The sequence below is a fragment of the Diceros bicornis genome, chromosome 13 (assembly GCF_020826845.1).
Source record: "Diceros bicornis minor isolate mBicDic1 chromosome 13, mDicBic1.mat.cur, whole genome shotgun sequence".
NCBI classification, from domain to species: Eukaryota; Metazoa; Chordata; class Mammalia; order Perissodactyla; family Rhinocerotidae; genus Diceros; species Diceros bicornis.
Window position 1 is genome coordinate 13,879,975 of NC_080752.1, and position 24,859 is coordinate 13,904,833.

Here is a 24,859-nt window from a genome sequence, read left to right on the forward strand (position 1 = left end):
GAACCAATACCCTAACTAATGCAACAAAGACCAAAAAAAGAAGCTGCTCTTTTTATTAAGAAAAAAAATCAAGTAAAGTATAATAAACTTTACTATGGAAAAAGTTATTACAGAAGTACAGCATAGTATACCACACTAAGGCCTGGTAAGTTGTATTATAATTCTCAAGCATTTATTCTCCTCTTACAAGAGTATTAACATCCCTGCCTGTTGCCATGTGACTTTTAGTGCCTCTGTGGGTACCGTACTGCTGGCCTGGCCATGTGACTTACTTTGGCCACTGAAATATGAGCAAGTTTCAGTTCCAAGCAGAAGCTTTAAGAGTTATTGTCTGTTTTCACCAGCTCTTGCTCTTTTCTCTCTGCCAAGAGAACAGTATGTCATAAACAGGGGGTGCTCCTTTAGCCTAGATGCTGAAATGAAAAAGAAGCATGGAGTAGAACTATAGCTGATTACTATGGAACCCATAATGTGATCAATAAATAAAACTTTTTTATTGTAAGCTACTGATATTTGGGGTTGTTTCTCATTGCAGTATAATCTAACAAAAATTAATACATAGGTAATCTAATAACAAAGTATACCAGGCAGTAAAAAAAAAAAAGAAATAAAGAAGGAAGAGGTCCTGGTTATTAGGGAACTTCATAGGTTAATAAATAAATGTCGAGAGTTGCTTCATATGGAATTTTTGGTTTCATTTTTAGGGGGATTATGTGGGGGGTGGAGATGCTGGATTACATGACTTTGAGAGTCTATGATTCTATAGTGTACAAAATGAACTGAAACTTGAAATAGTATTAGGCTTATTGTAACTGGTTATAGTACCAATGTGGAAAAGGTAAAAATAGAGCGATATCCTGTAAAACATAATGCCAATCCTTTTTTTAGTTAATCACAAGGTCATATGATACAAAGAATAACCAGTGAATAAATTAATAAAATGGAGAGGGGAGTGGGTATGAATATAAAAGAGCAGCATGAAGGACCTCTGTGATGAAACAGTTCTTTATCTTAACTGTGGTTATAGTTACATGAATCCATACATGATAAAATTGCATATGCATAGAACTATATACATACAAACGTACAAATAAGCATCTATACAATTGATGACAATTAAAAAGGTCCGTGAATTGTGCCAATGTCAATCTCCTGGATTTACTATTGTACTATAGTTACACAAGGTATTACAATTAGGGACAACTGGGCGAGAGGTATATGCAACCTCTCTGTACTACTTTTTGCAACTTCCCATGAAAAGGTAGTGTTGAAGACCATTGTGAAGTAGAGAGAAGGTTACAATCTAGACAGAAAGAACACTGTGTGTAAAGGCAAACAGATACAGAAGTCTATGTAGCGAAAATGAGACAATGGAACAGGTTTTATTCTTTCAAATAAACCACTCAAAATCTTTTTAGTTTTGCTCTCTCTAAAAATTTAAGGAAATGAGGGCCAGCCCCGTGGCTCAGTGGTTAAGTGCGTGAGCTCCACTGCTGGCGGCCCGGGGTTCGGATCCCGGGTGCGCACCAACGCACCGCTTCTCCGGCCATGCTGAGGCTGCGTCCCACATACAGCAACTAGAAGGATGTGCAGCTATGACATACAACTATCTACTGGGGCTTTGGGGGAAAAAATAAATAAATAAATAAAATTTAAAAAAAAAAATTTAAGGAAATGAGTAACAATTCAGTACTAGTGAACATAAAAACTAAGTGTTATAAGGCACACAATTTTCTGGGTAATTTGCCATACAAGTATTTTTGACACATTAACACACAAAAAATCAGCTATTTAGAATTCAGCCTTCTAATATTCCATTTTCAAAAGAGCTGAGACCCAGAAGGGGAACTAGCCCCTACATCCTTTCAACTCCTCCACCACAGCCACCACCACCACTCCTTTAATGGTGGAACAGCAATTCCTAAGGCCAAAGTACCAAATGAACACAACCAGAGGAGCCTATGCTTTTATACACGTATGTTTACACAATGTGAATGGCTTGTAGGGCAGGAGACTAAAATCTTCTGATAGGCTTGTGATGTCTAAAAAAGACCTATGTCTTTCACAATACAAAGGAAAACAGAGTGAAAGCTGATAGTAAAGAGAAAAAGACAAGAATGAAAAAATAAAATGGAGCAATAGGGATCAATGGCAACCCAAACTTACAAAGGAAATAGCAAGCAGAAGCTGTGTGAAGAATCAAGGGAAAGTCAGTAATAAAGAAACTTTAGAAAGGAAAACAACTTTGAAGCTGGGTAGAAAGGGTGGAGAAAAGCAAGTCATCTGAGCAGTCCTCATCTTCAGAGCTGGTGGGGAGGAGGAGTTCAAGGAAACACAAGCAGCCATCCAAGCAGTTCCCTTAGAGAACGCACAGTATTAACCCTCAGCTCTGTTATCCACAACTCATTTAACAGTTTAAGAAACATGTACTGGATGTCTTATAGGGACAGAACAATAGGTTTGTGTCTGGGGTTACAAAAATCATATAGGGCTCCTGCCCTCAAAACAGTTTACACTCAGGGCCGCCCCAACGGTGTAGCAGTTAAGTTCGGCACGCTCCACTTCAGCAGCCTGGGTTCGTGGGTTCAGGTCCTAGGCATGGACCTACACCACTTGTCAACCATGCTGTGGCGGCGACCCACATATAAAGTGGAAGAAGATTGGCACAGATGTTAGCTCAGGGCTAATCTTCCTCAGTGCAAAAAAAGAAAAAAAAGTTTACAATCTAGCAAAAGTTGCAACACACCCTTCTGCAAACATGCTAACATCTCACGTTGGTTCCATAACAAACCACTACAAATTGATAACACAGCAGGCAAAGACCTAGGAATACTCTAAGTACAGTAATCTAAAGAAAGTTTTCAAAATCTGGATCTAAAAAGACATTTGCTTTGGAGATTATCAGAAATGAAAGGTTAAAGGGACTTTAAGTAGGGCAGACAAAAGAATTTCAAAAGATAGTACAGCTGTATATCACTGAAAAATAACGGGTGTAAACAGACAATACCAGCAACTCAAACCAATAATGGACTAGCTTTTGTTAAACCCAATTCAACCTGATCAAAAATCTAGGTGGCAGCCGGCCCCGTGGCTTAGTGGTTAAGTGCACGCGCTCCGCTACTGGCGGCCCGGGTTCGGATCCCACGCGCACCGACGCACCGCGACGCACCGCTTGTCCGGCCATGCTGAGGCCACGTCCCACATACAGCAACTAGAAGGATGTGCAACTATGACATACAACTATCTACTGGGGCTTTGGGGAAAAAAAAGGAGGAGGATTGGCAATAGATGTTAGCTCAGAGCCGGTCTTCCTCAGCAAAAAGAGGAGGATTAGCATGGATGTTAGCTCAGGGCTGATCTTCCTCACAAAAAAAAAAAAAAAATCTAGGTGGCAAAGTAACAAAGAATAAATAGAAAGAGTAGCTCTGGTCTCTCATCAGAAGACAGTGAGTCCTACAAGTGCCATTCCAGCCAGTCCAAAATAAACAGAAATGAGTGGGAGAAGCATTATCTTTAAGCATGAATAAATAATACATGGATTTATAAAAATTCATATAAGGAACAAATGAAACAAAATAACTATTTCCTGTATTTGTGTAGCACCTTACCTCTTACAAAAGACATTCACAACCTCATCTCTCACATCCTTTTTCTACACTAATGCAGCTGATCACATCAATTCCCACGGTTCAAATACTACATGATATCTTTAGTTCTTCTTTCAACTCCAAACTTATATATTAACCACCTACTTTACATCTGCACTTGGATGTTTCCCAAACATTTAACAGAACTTATATTTTTCTTTCTCCAAAAACCTGTTCCTCCCCCACCACCAACCACCTGCATGTACAAGCAAATACCTAAGTGTCACCCTGTCCCTCACTCGCCGTTTTCACTCCATCAGCAAGTCCCATCAACTCTAATTCCAAATCATATGTTGAACTCATCCACTTCTCTCCATATCTTAGTCCGTATCTTGTCTTGACTATTACAACAATCTTTCATCCATCCTCTCTGCTTTTAATCTATTTTTCTCTCCACACAGATTGCAGAGTAGTCATTTAAAAATATAAATCAGGACATAACTTTCCTCTGTTTAAACCCCTCAATGGCTTCTCATTTGACAAAAAATAAAATCCAAACTACTTGCCATAGATTCAAGTCCTTGCATTATTCAGCCTCTGCTCACCTCTCCAGCCTTACCTAGGGCCACTAACTTCACTCTGATATTTTGGTTCTTCTAAAAGAGCAAACTGTCTCAACTCACAGCCTTTGCACATGTCACTCCCTCTTCCTGAAAAGTATAGTTGGTGTCTTCATTTTCTTTAGGACTCAGCTTAAAAGTTACCCACTCAGAGACTTTTTTGATCATTAGAAAGTAGGTGGCCAGCCCTGGTGGCCTAGTGGTTAAGTCCAGCATGCTCTGCTTCAGCGGACGAGGTTCAGTTCCCGGGCGCAGACCTACACCGCTCTGTTAGCAGCTATGCTGTGCTGGCGGCCCACATATTAGAAAATAGGGGAAGACTGGCATGGATGTTAGCTCAGGGTGAATCTTCCTCAGCAAAAAAAAAAAAAGGAGGTCCTCTTCTCTCCTATTTTCTACCTCAGCCTTGCTTGTTTCCTTCAAATACCTTACTACAACTTTTTCTTTTGTATGTGTGCTTTTTTTTTGTTGCCCTCACTATAATATGAGCTCCACGGGAGCAGAAACCACATCTATCTTGTTCACCATCATATCCCCAATATCTAGCATAGTACTACATACGGAAGCCCTCAATAAATATTAGTTGAATGAATGATCGTTAGTAAAATTACTTGTTGCAGTAAATTCTCAAATATTGCTGGGAGTATGAATTTATTTATTCAACATTTATTGACAACTGAGCTAGGCACAGTAATGAATTATACATAGTCCCCGTTCTCAAGGAGTTTACCGATCTAGTACGGAGAGAAAGAAAAAAGTAGGCAAGTCCTTTTTTCCTTAACTACTTCTGAGAATGTTCCCTCCACCTCTCTACATGAAATAACACGTGGTCCTCTCCTGAAGAGAAAGCCAGACACAATCTTTTCTCAGAATGTTACCTTCAACTCCCAAATGAAACTCAATCTCTCACCGCCCATGTACCCTTCTCAAATGGTAGCTGTCCAGTTTAACAACCTGCCTACCTCAGGATCTAGAAATGGGATTAAATTCCTCTCTCCTCACCTGTGTAACTTGTCCACATTACATCATGCATCACTTAACGATGAACGAGGATACGTCCTGAGCAATATGTCATTGTGTGAACCTCATAGAGTGTACTTACACAACCTAGATGATATAGCCTACTACACACTAGCTATATGATGCTAATCTTATGGAACCACCATCGTATATGTGGTCCATCGTTGACCAAACAGTCATTATGCACGCAGTTGAGCACTCAACTACAGTTGAGCACTTGACTGTACTCAACCTCTTCTTTTAAAAACAAAAACAAAATAAAGCTCTACTCTTTTGAGGCCCTTACCTTTCAACAAAATTACTCGCTCCTCTTCCTTATCACTGTTATCTTTTAACCTCCTGGTCTCTCTATTTCATTCATCTAACGCTTTGGCACCTGGCTGATTGTCTTCCTCTTCACCCTAAACCTCCATCACACTGGATGACTTCACCACAGACTTGGACAACCCATCCAACAACCTGGCTTCTTCCTTCCCTGACCTCCTTAAGTCCAAGGGTCTCCTCAAAACACAGTCATACAATGCACAACCAGTGTGGACATATGTTATGGCCCAGTCATCCTCTTACTACCATGGTAACATCCTTCCCGGCCCTTCTACCATTACCTGAAACTGCTCTACCTCCTAAATCACTACCTCAGGCATCTTGTTTTCCAACCGTAACCTCTTCTTTCAAGTTATCATCCTTTGACCTCTCTAAGACCTCTTATCCATGGATTATTTCATTCTGACTCTGATCCATCAGATCTTCTCTTTGCTTTACTTTCCTCCTCATTCAGTTTTTTTTTTTAATAATTTTTATTTATTTATTTTTTCCCCCAAAGCCCCAGTAGATAGTTGTATGTCATAGTTGCACAGCCTTCTAGTTGCTATATGTGGGACGTGGCCCCAGCATGGCCGGAGAAGCGGTGCGTCGGTGCGCGCCCGGGATCCGAACCCCGGCCGCCAGCAGCAGAGCGTGCGCACTTAACCCCTAAGCCACGGGGCCGGCCCATCCTCATTCAGTTTTGAGTCTATGATGCATCATTTCAATAATCCTCTTGCTAATAATCTAAATTTCCTTGCTCCTCTTGCATTTTGGTCACATCAATATAGCAAAATCCCAAACCTGGATGAACCCAACCATCCTCTTTTCTTTGAGGCTGCAGCTGAGAAAAGCACTCAACAGGACAGACTGGTATCACCATAAATTCATGATCACTGTATTAGTTTGCTGGGGCTGCTATAAAAAAGTACCACATACCAGGGGGAAGGGAGTTGGGAGGTGGGTACAAGAGGTGAAGGGGCAAATTTATATGGTGACTGACAAATAATAATGTACAACTGGAAACTCACAATGTTATAAACTATTATGACATCAGTAAAAAAAAAAAAACAATTTTTAATGTACCACCAACTGGGTAGCTAAGAACAAAAGAAATTTACTGTCTCACAGTCTGGAGGCCAGAAGTCCAAAATCAAGGTGTTGGCAGGGCCACGTTCCCTCTGAAGACACTAGGGAAGGATCTGTTCCAGGTCTCTCTCCTACTTCTGGTAGTTCCTTGGCTTGTGGCAGCATAACTCCAGCCCTCACATGGCATTCTCCCTGTGTGTGTGCCTGGGTCCAAATTTCTCCTTTTGATGACGACACTAGTCATGTTGGATTAATGACCCACCCTACTCCAATATAACCTCATCTTAACTAATTATATCTGTAATGACTCTATTTCCAAGTAAAGTCACATTCTGAGGTACTGGGGGTTATGATTTCAACATATGAATGTGGGGGGAGAGCAAAGGGAAACAATTCAACCTATAACAATCAGTAACCTCAATTCTTTCTGATAAACCTACTCTTCAACCTACTCTCTATAACAGCTATTTCAGGGAAAAAGTGATCTTCGTCCAATCAGAGAAAATTTCAGTTCATTTGTGGGAGCTATCAGAAAAGAGGCTCTCTTTTCCACTGGACTTGGAGTTATAAAGTATACAAGCCTGAGGCTTTACAATCATCTTAGTGCTACAATGAGGAAGCCTACCTGAGACTAGAGTCAAGATATGAAGGAAAAACTGAGTAGTGATATCATTGAGATCCTAACACATCTGAAGCCAACTCTACTCCTAGACCTTTCAATTACATAAACACACTCCCTTTCCATTTAAGACAGAATTGGCATTTCCTATCACTCACACGAAAGGGTTCTGATACAAGAATGGATAAAACCGGCTGATAAAGTGAGTTTTATACTTCTTGACTGGTATCTGGAACTATACAAACCTAACCTAAAGAATATAAACCAACAGAAATCTTTGCTATTTCAATTCTTTTCATACTACAGACCTAACATTTTAAAAAATATATTCACACAACCTCACTTTTTTATCTCACGTATAATCTGAAATAAACACCACTTCCTAAATAAATCAAAGTGAACTGAGAAAACATACATTTTTGCATGTTTATTAGTTGTTCCATTTCTCATACCCAAAACAGCAAAGAACTTGGTAAAAGGAATTCTCATCAACATAATGACTTACAAAATGGGAGAGAGGGCAAACCCTCAGAGTTTACCACTGACATGCAATATTTGCACTCCTATGTTCATGCAGCATTATTCACAATGGCCAAGAAGTAGAGACAACCTAACTGTCCATCAGTGGATAAATGGATAAAGAAAATGTGGTACATACACACAACGGAATATTGTTCAGCCACAAAAAATGAGGAAACCCTGTCATATGTTACAACATGGACGAACCTTGAAGACATTATTCTAAGTGAAATAAGGACAGATATTGCAAATATTGCATGATTCTACTTAAATGAGATATCTAAAGTAGCCAAACTCACAAGAGCAAAAAGTAGAACGGTGGCTGTCAGCGACTGGGGGAGAGGAAAATGGGGAATTGCTGTTCGATGGGTATAGTTTCAGTAATACAAGATGAAAAAGTTCCAGAGATGTGCTGTACAACATTGCGCTTACAGTTAACTATACTGTACTATACACTTAAAAGTTTGTTAAGGAGACAGATCTCATGTTATGTGCTATTTACCAAAATAAAATTTTTAAAAAATGTCATCTACAAACAAAAATAATTTTACTTCTTCCTTTCTAATTTGCATGCCTTTTATTTCCTTTTCTTGCCTAATTGCTCTGGCTAGAACTTCCAGTACTATGTTGAACAGAAGTGGCAAAAGCAGGCATCCTCATCTTGCTCCTAATCACATGGGAAAAGCATTCAGCCTTTCATCATTTAGTATGATGACAGCTGTGGGTTTTTCATATATGGCCTTTAGCATGTTGAGGAAGGTCCCTTCTATTGCTAATTTATTGAGTATTTTCATCATGAAAGGGCGTTGAATTTTGTCAAATGCTTTTTCTGCATCAATTGAGATGATCATGTGGTTTTTTTCCTTCATTGTAATAATGCGGTGTATTACATTGACTGATTTTCCTACAATGAACCATTCTTGCAAGTGTTTCGTTGTCTTTTCCTGGAAATAATCCAAAAGCCAGGAAATAAAAAGCATCCTTTTTCAGCCAAATGACTGAACCTCTGACTGGAAAAATACTCTCAACTCACCTATACTGTAATGTGAAAAGATCTATTGCTTTTCAACCCCTAGTTTAGTAAAATATTACCAGTGTGTTACCTTCAGCCAAACACATTCCACCAATTGTCATTTGGCCTACTTAGCAAACTCCTCTTTTAAAATGCAAACATTGCTCTGGGGGTTGTCTACTGATCACTCATGCAGACTCAGCAGAGAATGACCTAGGCCAGAAATTGTAATTGCTTAGCTTCTATCTGGGAGGTACTAGGAACAGGAATTTCTACTATGGAATTGAAAAAGGGGCTAATCTTGGTGCATGAGTACAGAGATAATACTCATCTAGTCTGAATTTCAAGCATTCTGTATAATTATTGGATCATATGTTTTGATTTCTAGTCAGGAAAATACAATAACTTTGGTTGGAGAACTTACATGTACATTAGACTTAATAAGGTGCTGCTGAGAGAAAGCAGCTAGGAGCATTAAGAGTATCTAAAATGACCTATTTTGCTTAAAGCTCCTAGTTCAGGGTCTATTGGAATATTATACAAATATGATTTATACTATATAATCTATGTGATTTAGTAAAAGACTCAACATATTAACATACTAACATACCACTCATTTATTCAAATAACTGCTGATCTATTATGTCTTATTATACCAGGCAGTCCAGACATGGAGATGAACAAATAGAAGAACTTCTTTGCCCTCCTGGAACTTAGTCTTAAGACAGAAAAAAAAGAAAAATTAAAACACAACAGCTAAATACAAAAACGTATTTGATGCACTAAGCTGACTGCAAGACAAATAAAGTATTCAAATAAACTGTACTTACTATGGTTATTACCAGGCAGAAACAAAGTACAGAGAGAAATACACTGAGGAAATACGAAGTCGAAAAGATACTAGAATACTAAAATAAGTAAGAAACTATAATCCCTGATACTGAGAATTCAGAGTCTAGCGGGAAAAACAGACAATAACAATACATTGTGATAAGTGCAACAAGAGGGAGCAAACACAGTTGCTATGGGATCAGAGATACCTAAGGGAGACAGAAGAGGAAAAGTCAATAACAGTCATGTCTGAATTATTTCCCAACAAATTAAGATTGAAAAAGCTGAGGAAGTCGCTTACAGCTAACACCTAAACTAAATCTTAAAGGAACCAGTCAAGCAACTACAAAGTGCACTACCTCAAGGCCCGTGCACTTGCTGTTCCCTCTACCTGGAACATTTCCATAAATATTCATATGGCTCACTTCTTATTTCATTCAGATCTCTGATAGAATATAACCTCCTCAGAGGGGCCTTTCTGGCCACTCTACCTCAAGTAGTACCTTACAGTACTCTCTTCCCTTATCCTGCTTTACTGTTCTTCCTAGCTCTTATCACTATCTATTTATTATCTATTTGTTTCTGTTGGTTTCCCTCACTAGAAATATTAACCCATGGGGCCTGTAACTTTGTCACAGTACAGATACCAGTGCTTCGCAGACAGTAGGTACCCAGTACTTGTTGAACGAATGAAGCAAAGGAGAGGAAGAGAAATTCAGGCACAGCAAGAAAAATGTACAGAAGAAAGGTATGAGAAATGGGCCATGGCTGGGTGCTCTTGACCAACAATAACTGTAATAGCCAATATTTATATTTATTAACGACTTATGGGGCAGGCACTATTCTCAGTGCTTTACTTTTATTATCTAATCTTCACAGGTCTATAAAGCAGACGCTCTTACTCACATTTTACATATGAAGAATTTGAAACACAAAGAGATTAAATGACTTGCCCAAATTCGCACAGCTAGTAAACGGCAGAACTAGAATTCAAACCGTGCAGTACAATGCTAGAGCTCCCTCTTTTAACCAATGCCCAAAAGCAAGAAAACTGACAACCTCTCTGGGTTGTTTCCACATATGTTAAAAAGAAAGTAAGAAAAATAAAAAGAAAATACCTACTAAAGGAGTCTTTGTGAATATTACATGCTTCATATACTTAAAACCTTATGTGTTACTAACTAGCAGCATTATTAGTTTTTCAAAAATATGAACTACATTTACTAAGCAAAAGGCTAAGTAAATTCCCCACCTCCAAGTTTCCGATTCTAATTCAGAGTAGGACTGGGGTGAGGTCTAAGAATTTGTATTTTTAAGAAGTTCTCAGGTGATGCTGAAGGTACAGGACGGCTCTCAAGAACCCCTGAGCTACATAACCAAAATGTGAATTAAACCCCTTTCAAATAATACTAGGTTTCCTGAACAATCAATGGCTGAATTAGGCACTTTCAAGGTACTGAATATATATATGCACGCTTTCCCCCAAGATCAGGAACAAGACAAAAATGTCCCCTCTGGATCCTTCTATTCAACAGTGTACTGGAGATTCTAGCCAGGGAAATTAGACAAGAACAAGAAATAAAAAGCATCCAAAGTGGAAAGGATACGTTCTGTAAAACTCTCTCTATTTGCAGATGACATGATCTTATATATAGAAAATCCTAAGGAATCCACTAAAAAACTATTAGAACTAATAAATGAGGTTAGCAGGGTTGAAGGATACAAGGTCAATATACAAAAAATTAATTGTATTTTTATACACTTGCAATGAACAATATGAAAATGAAATAAGAAATCAATTCCATCCATTCAAATAACTTAAGACTAAATAAAAAAGAATAAAATATTTAAGAATAAATTTAAGAAGTACAAAACTTACACTCTTAAAATACAAGACTGTTGAACAAAATTAAAGATATATATAAATGGAAAAAAATCCCATGTTCATGAACTGTTAACATTGTTAAGATAGCAATACCCCCCAAACTCATCTACAGAGTCAATGCAATCTCTATGAAAATTCCAAATGATTTCTTTGTAGAAACTGACAAGACAATGCTAAAATTCATACGGAATTTCAAGGAACCCAGAATAGCCAAAATAATTCTGGAAAAAAAAACAAAGTTAGAGGACTAACACTTTCCAATTTCAAAACTTACTACAAAGCAACCATAATCAAGACAGTGTTGTACTACACAAGGATAGACATATAGATCAACAGAACAGAATTAAGAGTCCAGAAATAAACTCATGCATCTATGGTCAATTGATTTCCGACAAGATCAATCAATGTGGAAAAAACAGTCTTTTCCACAAATGGTGCTGTGACAACTGGATATCCAGGCAAAAGAATGAAGTTGGACTGTTACTTCACACCATATATAAAAATTAACTTAAAGGCCGGCTCCAGCGGCCTAGTGGTTAAGTTTGGCATGCTCCACTTCGGTGGCCCGGGTTGGTTCCCAGGTGCGGCCCTACACCACTTGTCAGTGGCCGTGCTGTGGCTTATATTAAAAAAAAAAAAAAAAAAAAGGAAAATTGGCAACAGGTGTTAGCTCAGGGTGAATCTTCCTCAGCAAAAATAATAATAATAATAATAATAATTAACTCAAAACAGATCAAAGAATGTAAAAGCTCAAATTATAAAACTCTTAGAAGAAAACACATGGATAAATCTTCATGACTTGAGATTTCCGAAAGGATTCTTAGATATGACACCATAAGCACATGTAACAAAAAAGAACATAAAAATTAGACTTCATCAAAATTTAAAAGTTTTGTGTTGGGGCCAAGCCTGGTGGTGTAGCGATTAAGTGTGTGTGCTCTGCTTCAGTGGCCCAGGGTTCATTGGTTCGGATACCAGGCACGGATCTACACACCGCTCACCAAGCCATGCTGTGGCGGTGTCCCACATTCAAAATAGAGGAAGAATGGCACAGATGTTAGCCCAGGGACAATCTTCCTCAAGCAAAAAGAGGAAGACTGGCAATAGATGTTAGCTCAGGGCCAATCTTCCTCACCAAAAAAAAAAAAAAAAAAAAGTTTTGTGCATCAAAGGACACTAGCAAGAGAGTAGAAAGACAACCCACAGAATGAGAAAAAATATTTGCAAATCATATATCTCATAAGGGACATGTATCCAGAATATATAAAGAACTCTTACAAATTAATAATAAAAAGATAAACGACCCAATTTAAAAATGGGCAAAGGATATTTCTAAAAAAGAAGATATACAAATGGCTAAAAAGCACATGAAAAGATGCTGGACATTATTTGTCATAAGGGAAATGCAAATCCCACAATGAGATACCACTTCACACCCACTAGGATGGCTAGAATCAAAAAGTCAGATAATAACAATTATTGGGGAGGAAGTAGAGAAATCCTGATCCTCATACACTGCTGGTGGGAATATAAAATGGTGCTTCTGCTTTAGAAAATACTGTGGCAGTTCCTCAAACAATTAAACATAGAGTTACCACATGAACTGATATATATCTGGCAAAAATAAAAACATATATCCACATAAAAACTTGTAAATGAATGTTTATAGCATGATTTTTTGTAATAGCCAAAAGGTGGAAACAACCCAAATGTCCATCAATGAACAAATGGAAAATGTAGTATAACCATACAATGGAATTTCAGCCATGAAAAGGAATGAAGTACTGATACTTGCTACAGCTTGGATAAACCTCGAAAACATTGTTAAGTGAAAGGAACTAGTCACAAGAGTCCACATATTATATGATTCCATTCATACTAAGTCCAGAATAGGAAAATCTATTGAGACAGAAAGTAGATTAGTGGCTGCTTAGGGCTGGGGAAGCATGGAAGAAAAGGGGATGATACCTAGAGTATGAGGTTTCTTTTTGAGGTGATAAAAATACTCTAAAATTTACTCTAGCGATGGTTGCACACATCCAGGAATAGACTAAAAACCATTTAATTGTACATTTTAAATGGGCAAATTGTTTGATATGTGGATTATATGTCAATAAGGTTTTTAAAAATTTTAAATTTAGAAATTTTTAAAGAAATAGGGCAGGAAGCTCAAAGAAAGTATCTTAACAACTAAACAATTTTTAAACATTTTATAAATTTAGTACCACTAGTACTTTTTAAAAGTGCTTGATGGTTCACATTCCTAAATGCAGATAGTTCAAAAAATTATCATTAATTTTGACACGTGGATTATTTTTAAACTAGAACTAGAAATTAACTCAGTAAATTTACAATTTGCAGAATACGATTTTCTCTCCACCTAGCCTCATGATGAAAAACTATAATTATACTAAAAAATAATCAATTTTTAAATATTTATTAAACATGTATAAGTATACAAGTCATGTCAATTATACACTTATTTTTTAAAATAAATTGTTTTGTGAAGTTTTCCTTATAAGAATTCCTTTGGTGAGGTTATAAGAAAATAAGTTTTATCCACCTTAATCTATGAACACTGGTAGTGGTAAAATTCCTGTACTAAAAATAAGTCATAAAAAGCTGTGAGGGTATAAAAGAAAAAACCTATCAAGCACAGAGACAAACCAGGAAATCTCAAGCAAGTCTGGCTCAAAGTACAGTCAATAGAGTTAAGTTTTTGAACCATTCTCAAGTGCCAGATGGTCCAGAATCCACCCCCAGATCTTACAACGCCCTGCATAAAAGTGTGCCAGAAAAAAAAACAAAAAACACAGAACAGAATGTAGAGAATAGACTAAGAATGAAAGCAACCCAGCCTGCAAAGGATGAAAACTGTATGCAAACTGAAATCATCCAATCTTCTTCAAGCTCACAAGTTTTAATGCTAATTTCCTATGCTAAGTGAACTTTTACAAACTACAAATGGCCTTTGCAGCCAAATTACATACACTCAAACTTAATTCCTTCACGACAGTATTTTTGAGATTGTTGCTATCTGCATAAACTACTGTTGCTGTCTGCTTTGCCATTCAAGACCTAATAAATATAAACAAAAATCACTCGTTTAATTTTTTTTTTTAATTTTATTTATTTTTTTCCCCCAAAGCCCCAGTAGATACTTGTATGTCATAGTTGCACATCCTTCTAGTTGCTGTCTGTGGGACGCGGCCTCAGCATGGCCAGAGAAGGGGTGTGTCGGTGCACGCTCGGGATCCGAACCCGGGCCGCCAGCAGCAGAGCGCGCGCACTTAATCGCTAAGCCACGGGGCCGGCCCTCAAGTTTAATTTTAAAACTCAAAGGTATACATAGAAAAATAATTCATTTATGTATTAAGTACCATCTGTAACTCTACAGAAAAGAATTCAGTGAATGGTATATGAAAGGTTACTTGCAACAGCCTTAATTATAATTGATATATAAATTACCTGTATACATAAGGGCTTAATTAACTAAACTATAAAACATCCAATCAATAAATATATTCTAAAGACATTAAAAAGATGCTATGAAGGGGCCGGCCCGGTGGCGCAGGCGGTTAGGTGCGCGCGCTCCGCTGCGGCGGCCCGGGGTTCGCTGGTTCGGATCCCGGGCGCGCACCGAAGTACTGCTTGGTAAGCCATGCTGTGGCGGCGTCCCATATAAAGTGGAGGAAGATAGGCACCGATGTTAGCCCAGGGCCGCCTTCCTCAGCAAAAAAAGAGGAGGATTGGCGGATGTTAGCTCAGGGCTGATCTCCTCACAAAAAAAAAAAAAAAAAAAAAAGATGCTATGAAGACCACATAGGAAAACACCTATAATGTTAAGTTAAAGAAAACAGAATACAAAATTATACATATATGTATGGGTGTATGTGTGAGACAGAGAGGTTACAATCACATTTAAAAAAGCATGTAAAGAAAAAAAACAAGAAGTAAAAAAACTAAAATCTAAAGAATAGGATGAATGGTGATCCATGCTTTTTCTTGCTGATTGTCTGCATGTTCCAAGTTTTCTTTAATAAGTAAAGAATTCTGGAAATGAAAAAAATTTAAAATAATATTTATATGAGTGTCAATAATAATAACAGCACTTCTATTTACTGAATGTCTCCTATATTCCAACAATGTATACACATCATACATAAAGAAAAGGAAGTTCAGAGTTTAAAGTAACTTGCCAAGGTCACCCAGAGAGAGTACAAGAGGCAGAGGGAGAATTCAAAATTTCAAATTCAAGGTTTGTCTTGTACTGAGTCCAGTGTTCTTCCCACTATATAAAGCTTCTCTCAGTATTCATGGGATAGAAATCTTGCGAGTCTGAATATTTTACATACTATTTTAGAGAAGGTCACAGATCCTTTAAAGCTTATCCTTGAAACCCCTTCCTAACGTCCTATGCTCTACATTTAAAATTCTCGCTTCATTACAAAGAGAAAGCAGGGACTAAATCATAAAAAAATGGATGTTATATCCCCCCAATGTGAACCCTACGCACCAAAATACAATTTGACTTGAATCAAACATTCCTACGGTTTTACGCTGTCCCTTTCAATACAATTTAAAATGTCATCTACAGTATCAACGTCAGACATTGTAAAATCATGCAAAAATTAAAAACCTAATTACCACAAAAAGTTCCATCATAATCATAGGATATTCCACAGCACCCAGTGCCTTACTTCTATCATCCTTTATGTTAGTACATATCACGCCAGAGAGTCAGTGTTTATCTCCCTAAAAGATTAAAAGGTACTTCAGTGCATGAGTCTAGGTCTTATACTCTTTTATGTCCAAGGCCTAACACAGTGGTGACACACAGGAGGCATTCAGTAAATGTTTGCTGAAATAAAACAGGATCAACCAGCAATAAGGGAAGCACCTTTAAAGCCTGTATCATATTTTTAGTATATGCATAATGATATACCTGTGTTGTACCTAGAGAATATAAGATAGAATGAGGCTACCAATAACCCTTAGTATCAGTGATCTATGAAAATTCCAATTAAGTGCAACATTTCATAAAAATTAACAGCCCTGTTAATAACTAAAATCTACCAATTTTAAATATTTGGCTAGTGGTGGTAGTTGTTGTTGTTGTTATTTTATTATTATTATTAATAGCTGCTACCATTTAAACTGATTCCGGACCTTCATATCCACTATTTCACATAATCTTCACAACAAATCCTAGAGGTTAAATTTATTCCCCATTTTATAAGTTAAAAAAAAAATAGAGGCTAATAAATTTGTTACGCAATCAAATAAAGGATTTAAACCTGAGACATTCTGACTGCAAAGCCCAAGGTCGCCCTTTATTTCACCTTCTCAACAATGTTCATGTCTGGAGCATCAGAAATCCTTAGACTTAGTGGTTCTAGGTTTTCTTTACTAAAACAGTTTGTTTCTCAGGAATTTTTCTCTGACACATGGTATCGTCTCCAGCAATAAAATATTGAAGAAACTCCAAGTCCAAACTACTATCTCCAAGAGAATATTAGCTTGAAAGTAAACAGTGGCATGATGTATATTAACCCAGACAGGCTTAGGTTTTCACGAGTAATCAATTCCTAGAGGTTGCAAAAATGTAAAACTATCTTCTATCATGTCTACAAAAACCCTCCACTGTAACTTGGTACAACAATCACTTTCTAGAGATGTGATCTATGCAATGATAAGTTGATTTTCAAGTGAGAAAATGCTGCAGCCTAGAACTTATATTCAGTTATAACCAAGGAACGGCACTGTCATAATTAGTTCTGTCAGAGATATTTTGCCCTTAAAAATACACAGACGCATTCAATTTATATGAGCTGCTTACACCACCTGGGTTATAATCCTGCCTCTACTATTTGGCAGCAGCTTGACTTGAACAAATTACTTCGCCTCTGTGCCTAAATTTTCTCTTTTTTGTAAAACAATGATAATACGGATGATCCAGTTATCAGGTTGTAAAGATTATTGAAAAGTTCATCAGGTTGTAAGGATTATTGAAAACAGTGCTTGACACATCATAAATGCTCAATAAGTATTAATTATTGTTGTTATTATCCCAGTATTGATCTCTTCTCTCTCTCTCTCTCACAGGCACACAGACCCCACTCTCTGAATATTTGTTCCTTTTACATAACAACAGAGGAATATAATATCATGTGCATGTTCATTCTTATCCCTAAATTTATCTGAAATATTGTCAATGACTATTTACAGAAAGCAGCATAGCAAATGTGATTGAGAACAGATGTGCCTGGGTTCAAATCTCAGATCTACCACTTACAACACAACCCTGAGTAAGTAATTCAAAACATTAATTCCTACTTGTAGAAAGGCTGTGAAGAGTAAGTGAAATAATATATGTAAATCACCTAAAAGTACCAACTGCTTATTAGGAGTTTAAGAAACATCAGTCCTCTTCCTTCTCAACAGTGGCATAAGAGTGTTTTTCTTCCGGGATCTTTGCGTTAATATTTAGCCCACTAGGAAATTGTTCCACAACTAAAATAAGATCATGCTAAGAAAGGCAGAGAAATCACACATAAAATTAAGTTCACAATTTCCAGTTGTATCATCAGTTAAGTTTTTTAAGCTCAATATCTATGCATCATTAGTCATTCATGGTTTATGGCAGGTTTAAGAATTAAAATATGAAGATAAACTATTCCCCCTGTCACTATCCCAAGAAAACATATACCTCTGTATCTCCCATATACCTTAGCGCATCACTAAGTGTAAAAAGCATATATTTAAACCAGTGATTCTCAACTAGGGGCAATTTTGCCCCAGGAAACATCCAACAATGTCTGGAGATTGTCTCAACTGGAAAGAGTGCTAACAGCATCTTGTGGATAAAGATGCAGCAAAACATCCCACAACGCACAGGACAGCTCCCCACACCAAAGAATTTTCTGGCCGTAAACGTCAATAGTGCCAAGACTGAGAAACCATGATCTACAAAAACCAAAGTATTGTAATATAGAAGCTTTCCCCCCAAAAGTATGTTCTTAACCAAATTTGTATTTTTATTGCACACACAAGAAATAAGCAGCTTGATTATTTCAGATGGGAAACTCCGGGTACCATTAAATCCCATGACAAAATCCCCAATCTAAATAGGGAGGAACAAAGGCTTACTTTTCTTTCTATATTTGTACCACATAAAAATGTTTTTAAAAGAGCTCCAGGGCTGGCCCCGTGGCTTAGCGGTTAAGTGCACGCGCTCCGCTGCTAGCGGCCCGGGTTCGGATCCTGGGCGCGCACCGACGCACCGCTTCTCCGGCCATGCTGAGGCCGTGTCCCACATACAGCAACTAAAAGGATGTGCAGCTATGACATACAACTATCTACTGGGGCTTTAGGGGGAAAAAATAAATAAATAAAATTAAAAAAAAAAAAAAAGAGCTCCAACCTTTATTTTTTAATTGCAAGTCCAATTTATGAAAGCATTGTTTATATCACAAAGATAAGTTTCTTATGCCTCACTTCTACCTTACTTTTGTACAAGATACTAAAATGTTCAAATTTATGTGGTAGGAAAAGCACAGTGCATAAGGCAGCCTTTTAACAAATATCATTTTTATATATCAAGTTGACAATGATCAAAATTTTGATAATATACTACGTTGATGACTGGAGGAAAAGTTGCTGGTACAACCTTTCTGAATGCAAATTAGCAATATCCAAATTAAAAACTGGCTCAACAATTACACCCACTAAAAACTAATGCACATACTCACACACGTGCACAAAGATGTGTAAAAGAATATTCACTGCAGCACTGTTGGTAATAAAAGCTTGGAAATAACATAAATGTCCATCATTAAGTGCCTAGTTAAATAAATTAAGTATATTCATTTAAGAGAATATCCTGAAGTTTTTAAAATAATGAGGGAAATCTATATGTGCTGGTATAGAACAATCTCCTAGATCAATTAAGCTAAAAATAAATAAATAAATGTAATAATAAGCCACTACATACACACACACACACACACACACACACATATATTTGCATATACATCACAGACTTCTGTTGGAAATACACACATGAAACTGGCAAGAATGACTGCCTCTAGGGAGGAGACTGAAGGCCCAGATAAGGAGACTCTTACTCCTATTGTCTGAATTTTTAACATGGGTTTATGCTGGCTCTTTTATTCACTGGCTATAAAACTTGAGTCACAAATTCTGAACCTCAGTATTCTCCAATTTGAAATGATAGTAATAATAGCCTAGCTCACTGGTTATTGTGAAGATCAAATGAGAGAGCATAAAATGCTTTGTAAATTATAAAGCGGCACACAAAATTATAAATTAGTCCTCTGACTGAATTCCAAACCAACTATAATAATAATTATTATATTATTCTGACCAATTTCTCTAAATCCAAACACAGGAATGTTTAAGATGAAATATGAGTATAGATGCAATCTTAAAACACAGATTTTTTACTTTACATACAGTTATTAATTTCAATTTAAAAGAATAAATTTTCCAAAAAATCGTCATGTAGAAATGCTAAATCAGCTGATTACAGAAGAACTACACGCTCACTATTGAAAGGAAGGTATATAAAAACCATAACCATACTATAAAATCTTGGTTTTTTTTCTTTCAGTCTTTTTTTTTTTTTTTAAGATTTTATTTATTTTATTTTTTCCCCCCAAAGCCCCAGTAGATAGTTGTATGTCATAGCTGCACATCCTTCTAGTTGCTGTATGTGGGACTCAGCCTCAGGATGGACAGAGAAGTGGTGCCTCGATGCGCACCCGGGATCCGAACCCGGGCCACCAGCATCGCAGCGCGCGAACTTAACCACCAAGCCACAGGGCCGGCCCCAGTCTTTTTTCTACGCATGCTTAACTGGGTTAGACCATTTGTCTAAATAAAATGTTTCTACTTTACTGAAATACAGCATTCAAATTATAACATTCCTCAGATTATCACAAGCTCTTAATAAACACAATTTTTAACAAAGGCATAATATTTTATCTTGTTGAAAGTTCAACCACTTTAAAATGAAATTCCAGTGTATGGATTTGCCTAATGAACTCTGCCTGGATTAACTTTTCATTTATTTCTATCAATTCTCCAAGTAACCAGATATCTATCTATCTAAACAATTTTTTATTTATTTATTTTTTCCCCCAAAGCCCCAGTAGACAGTTGTATGTCATAGTTGCACACCCTTCTAGTTGCTGTATGTGGGACGCGGCCTCAGCACAGCCAGAGAAGCGGTGCGGCGGTGCACGCCCGGGATCCGAACCCGGGCCGCCAGCAGCCGAGCACGCGCACTTAACCCAAGCCACGGGGCCGGCCCCTATCTATCTATCTATATCTCTCTCTCACTCGCTGGCTCTTTCTCTCTCTCTCTCTCTCAAGCAATTTTCCTGCCTTTGGTTGCCAGAGTTCCAATTTTATTAAGTCCAAAACTCACAAAACAAAGAATTGTATAAACTGTGTTTATTAATTCCTTGAAGAGTAAGTAAAACACCTTAGATTGAGCCCTTAAACCAGACTATTAGTGACAGCGCAGATTAGAACTATGATTCATCGCTAAATAAAGAGGCTCAATCTTTTTCTACTACATGTTAGTCTGTTACTATCACTGTGTCTGCAAATAAGAGTGAAAACAAAGGAATACACTCTTAGGTTATTCCTAGGAGATGGTCTATTGGACAAACCCAACTGTTCCTAATTAATTTTAACTGTGACAACTCCTCCCGAATGTAGAACATTCCAAGCCATTTTTGAGAATGGTTAGATATGGCTCAAGGAAGCACGGATTTCCTGAGTACACCGGAACGTAATTGCAGGCAAAAATATATATATCATTATTGTGCCTTTCACATAATAGGAAGTAAAATGTCATGCTGAATAAATAATCCTTTTCTGCTTCTGAGAACATGTTGTAATTTTCATACTCCACCCTATATTTACTGTCATAATTGTTAAACCAGATCACTAAGGTGAAAAACATTTATTAACACACATTGTGTACTTTTTTTTAATGAAATTGAAAATAAACACCAGAAACTGTGAAATTATGGGACATTTTTCCTCCAATTTCCAAATTTTCTGTAATGCAGTTATATCACTCTTGCAATTTAAAAAAAGGGTTGGGGCCAGCCCCATGGCGTAGCAGTTAAGTGCCCACGCTCCGCTGTTGGCTGCCCGGGCGCGCACCGAGGCACAACTTGTCACGTCATGCTGTGGCGGTGTCCCATATAAAGTGGAGGAAGATAGGCACAGATGTTAGCCCAGGGCCAGTCTTCCTGGGCAAAATTTTAGAGGAGGATTGGCATGGATGTTAGCTCAGGGTTGATCTTCCTCACAAAAAAAGAAAAAAGAATTAAAAAAAGGTTAAAAGGAAATGTATTCTTATAGTATTGTTTCAGACCATATACTAAGATTTTTAAAATTAAGTCCCATTCTAACGGCTTTTTCATTATTAAAAAAAAGAATCCTTGCTAATTAAAACAAAAGTTCAGCATAAAGCTGCTGGAAGATTATTTTAAAAACTTATATCATGCCATATTTCAATAAAATAAAACCTTTATCATCATCAAGAGCTCTACTTGCACACAAACAACTGTATTGTTAAGATACCATGAAAGGCATTGGAGACTCAAGCAAAAGATATGGCTTCTATCCTCAAGAAGTCTACTACCTAATTAGGACAACAGGGCATATACTGAAAAAGAGAATCAAAAATTCAAGGGAGCACTGGATATGCCAAGCATCTAGTACACAGAGAAGTACAGTGAAATAGCTCTTGAAGACCTACAGACCTTGGTTCAAATTTTAGATTTACCACTTACTGGTTTATGTAAATTACTTCCCCCATTTGCAAAATGGAGTGTTAGATTAAGTGAAGTACAATTCCTGGCAGAGAGTAACTCCCAAAGAGAAGCTAACAGTATTATTGTTATTATTAAGCTTGAGGAAGAAATAGGCAATTGGAAAAGTTTAAAAAGTATTAATATCTTTTTTGTAATCTACCACCATAAGCAAAAATCACAAGATCGTTCTCACTCAAGTTTTACTTCTTACTGACAAGAAGAAAACAGAACATCTAGTGAAGACAACTGAAATTAGAAAACAGTAAGGGTACACAGCAAAGTCACCAACAGATCTACAAATTATAGAATATGATCTATAAGAAGGAATGTTAGTTGGAAAGGTCCTTGAATCAGCTACTAGAATGTAAGCTTCATGTTTTGTTTGCCTCCAAGCTCTAAGAACTGGTATCTATTTTGTTTATTACTATATCCTTAGTTCCTAGAATAATGCCTAGCACATGAAGAATGCTCAACAAATATCTGTTGAATGAATATTAAAAGTTAAGAAAACTGAGGCCTGGAGATTTAACTCCATGCCATACAGTTAGCTCTTGGCAAAGCTGGGGCTGGAACTAACATTTCATTTCTCTAGTGTTCTATCCTCTCTAGAAGCTAGAATATGAAAATTTAGATAATTTACTTTGGTGGTTGGGGAGTTGGAGGGTTGACTGGCAGGCAGAGGAAGGAAGGAGTAAATTAAAATATTTTCACATTTTTCCCCCAACTGTCAGTTTTGCTTAATAAAAACAAAAAATCATCAACAAGACAATCCCAGCACAGCGCCTAGCACATAATCGGTCCTTAACAAATACTTGCTGAATGAATGAACCTACTCCAAAACCATCATTATCTCATGACCAGAGGCAGAAACTAACTTCAGCATCTGTTTAATCTTTCTAACTGTCATAGAGCCCTTTAAAATTTTCAGTCAATCATAAGACAAAGTCATTAATCACTTTCTTCCAGATGGGCACTGACGGGAGAGAGATGAATTAAAAGGGGTCCCTGCCCTGGAGGATCTCTCACTTAAGTATGCCTATGTCTAAGGGTATTTGTTGGAACCGGAGGGGGGGGGAGGGCGCGGCCGCAGCGCGACAAACACAGATCAATAACGAATGTGAAACCAGGTTGCATTGCTATCTCAGTTTATTTGCCTCAAACAAATTTTTTAATTTAAAAATTTTTTAATTTAAAAAATTAAAGTAAAAAAACACAAATCAACAAAATTTTAAAATAACGAGGCATATTATAGTATAGTAACACTTGGAAAGGTTGTTTTTCCTGTGCCTTTACAATATATCTTATTTCCTCTTAATGTCTTAAAGTCAAAATATTTTAAATTGACTTTTTGAATTATTAATATAAATGAACCATCAAGGTATGTTCTCTCATATGTGAGACATTTAATGATAATACTCCTGATTCAGTATTTACTCTGTACATGTTAATACATAACCACAGGAATATATTTAAATTATTTAACTGTCTATAAAACTGACAGAGCCTGAAGAAAATCTCCAGAGATAAATGACAGTAATTAGAAACTAAAAACACAGTATTACCCAGAGAATTTATGCACACAACTAAGAAGCAAATCTACAAAAGTCTTCAAGAGAACAAAATCTTCAAGAAGGGAAAACTCCTGCCCAACTGACCAACAGAGCCAGACAGCAACAGCCTGCCAAAGGGATCTTATTTAATGCAAGTCACTAACTAGACTCGTAAAGTGAACACCCAAAAGTCAGTGTTCCCATTCCTCCAACTTGAGTTTCAGGAGGGACCCTTCCAAAGAGATTCACAACCAACACCACATTCCAAGAATTCTTCCCCCTTACCTGCTTGTCAAAAGAGGATAAGCAACACCAAACAAACTGCAAAATAGACTCCACTTATGAGTCTGATAATTCCTGCAAACTCAAGTTAGCTATTTCACCTGAGGCACATGTTTAACTGTGACTCCTGGTTTCTGGGGAGAACATTTTTCACTCAGTCTCCCTATCCTAGAGTGCTAGGTGAACCTCCCCAAAGCCTCTTGATCCTAACACAGACAACTCTATGACCCAAATGTATACCCTATCCCACTGTTAAAGCCTTAAAGCACTGACAAATCCAGGCCAAAGAGACTACAAAGGGGCAGAGAGATACTACCAGGCAGGCAGGAAGGTTGGGGTGGGCCCAAACAGGGAAGTACATGGCCACCAGCTGTGGAAAAAAGAGGATGAGAAAGTGAGAGGCTGGGGTGAGTTTGGTCAGAGAAGCGGCAAGGGACTGACGGGGACTCCTTATCACCCTGGACATCATGGGAAGATTGTACTGGGCTTTCTTTGCAGGGAGGGAGGAACGAGGCTCCCAGAGCGAGTGATGTAGAGAGGCTTCCTGGGAAGCACAAGGACTGGACTCTGAAGGAAGCAACAGGAAACCCCGAGAACAGATTCTGGTGAAGATTCCCCCAGGACGAGTGATCTCTACGGTCGTTCCCAGCCCCAAGACCGGTGGAACCATCACACCTGTTAAAGGA

The 24,859-nt window shown here is 37.5% G+C and overlaps 1 protein-coding gene across 6 annotated transcripts in view; it reads right to left on the reverse strand.

Moving 5' to 3' along the window:
* The window catches only part of EPS15 (epidermal growth factor receptor pathway substrate 15), a 136,660-nt gene that overhangs the window by 110,967 nt on the left and 834 nt on the right, over positions 1-24,859 (reverse strand). The gene's annotated exons all lie outside the window — the stretch shown is intronic.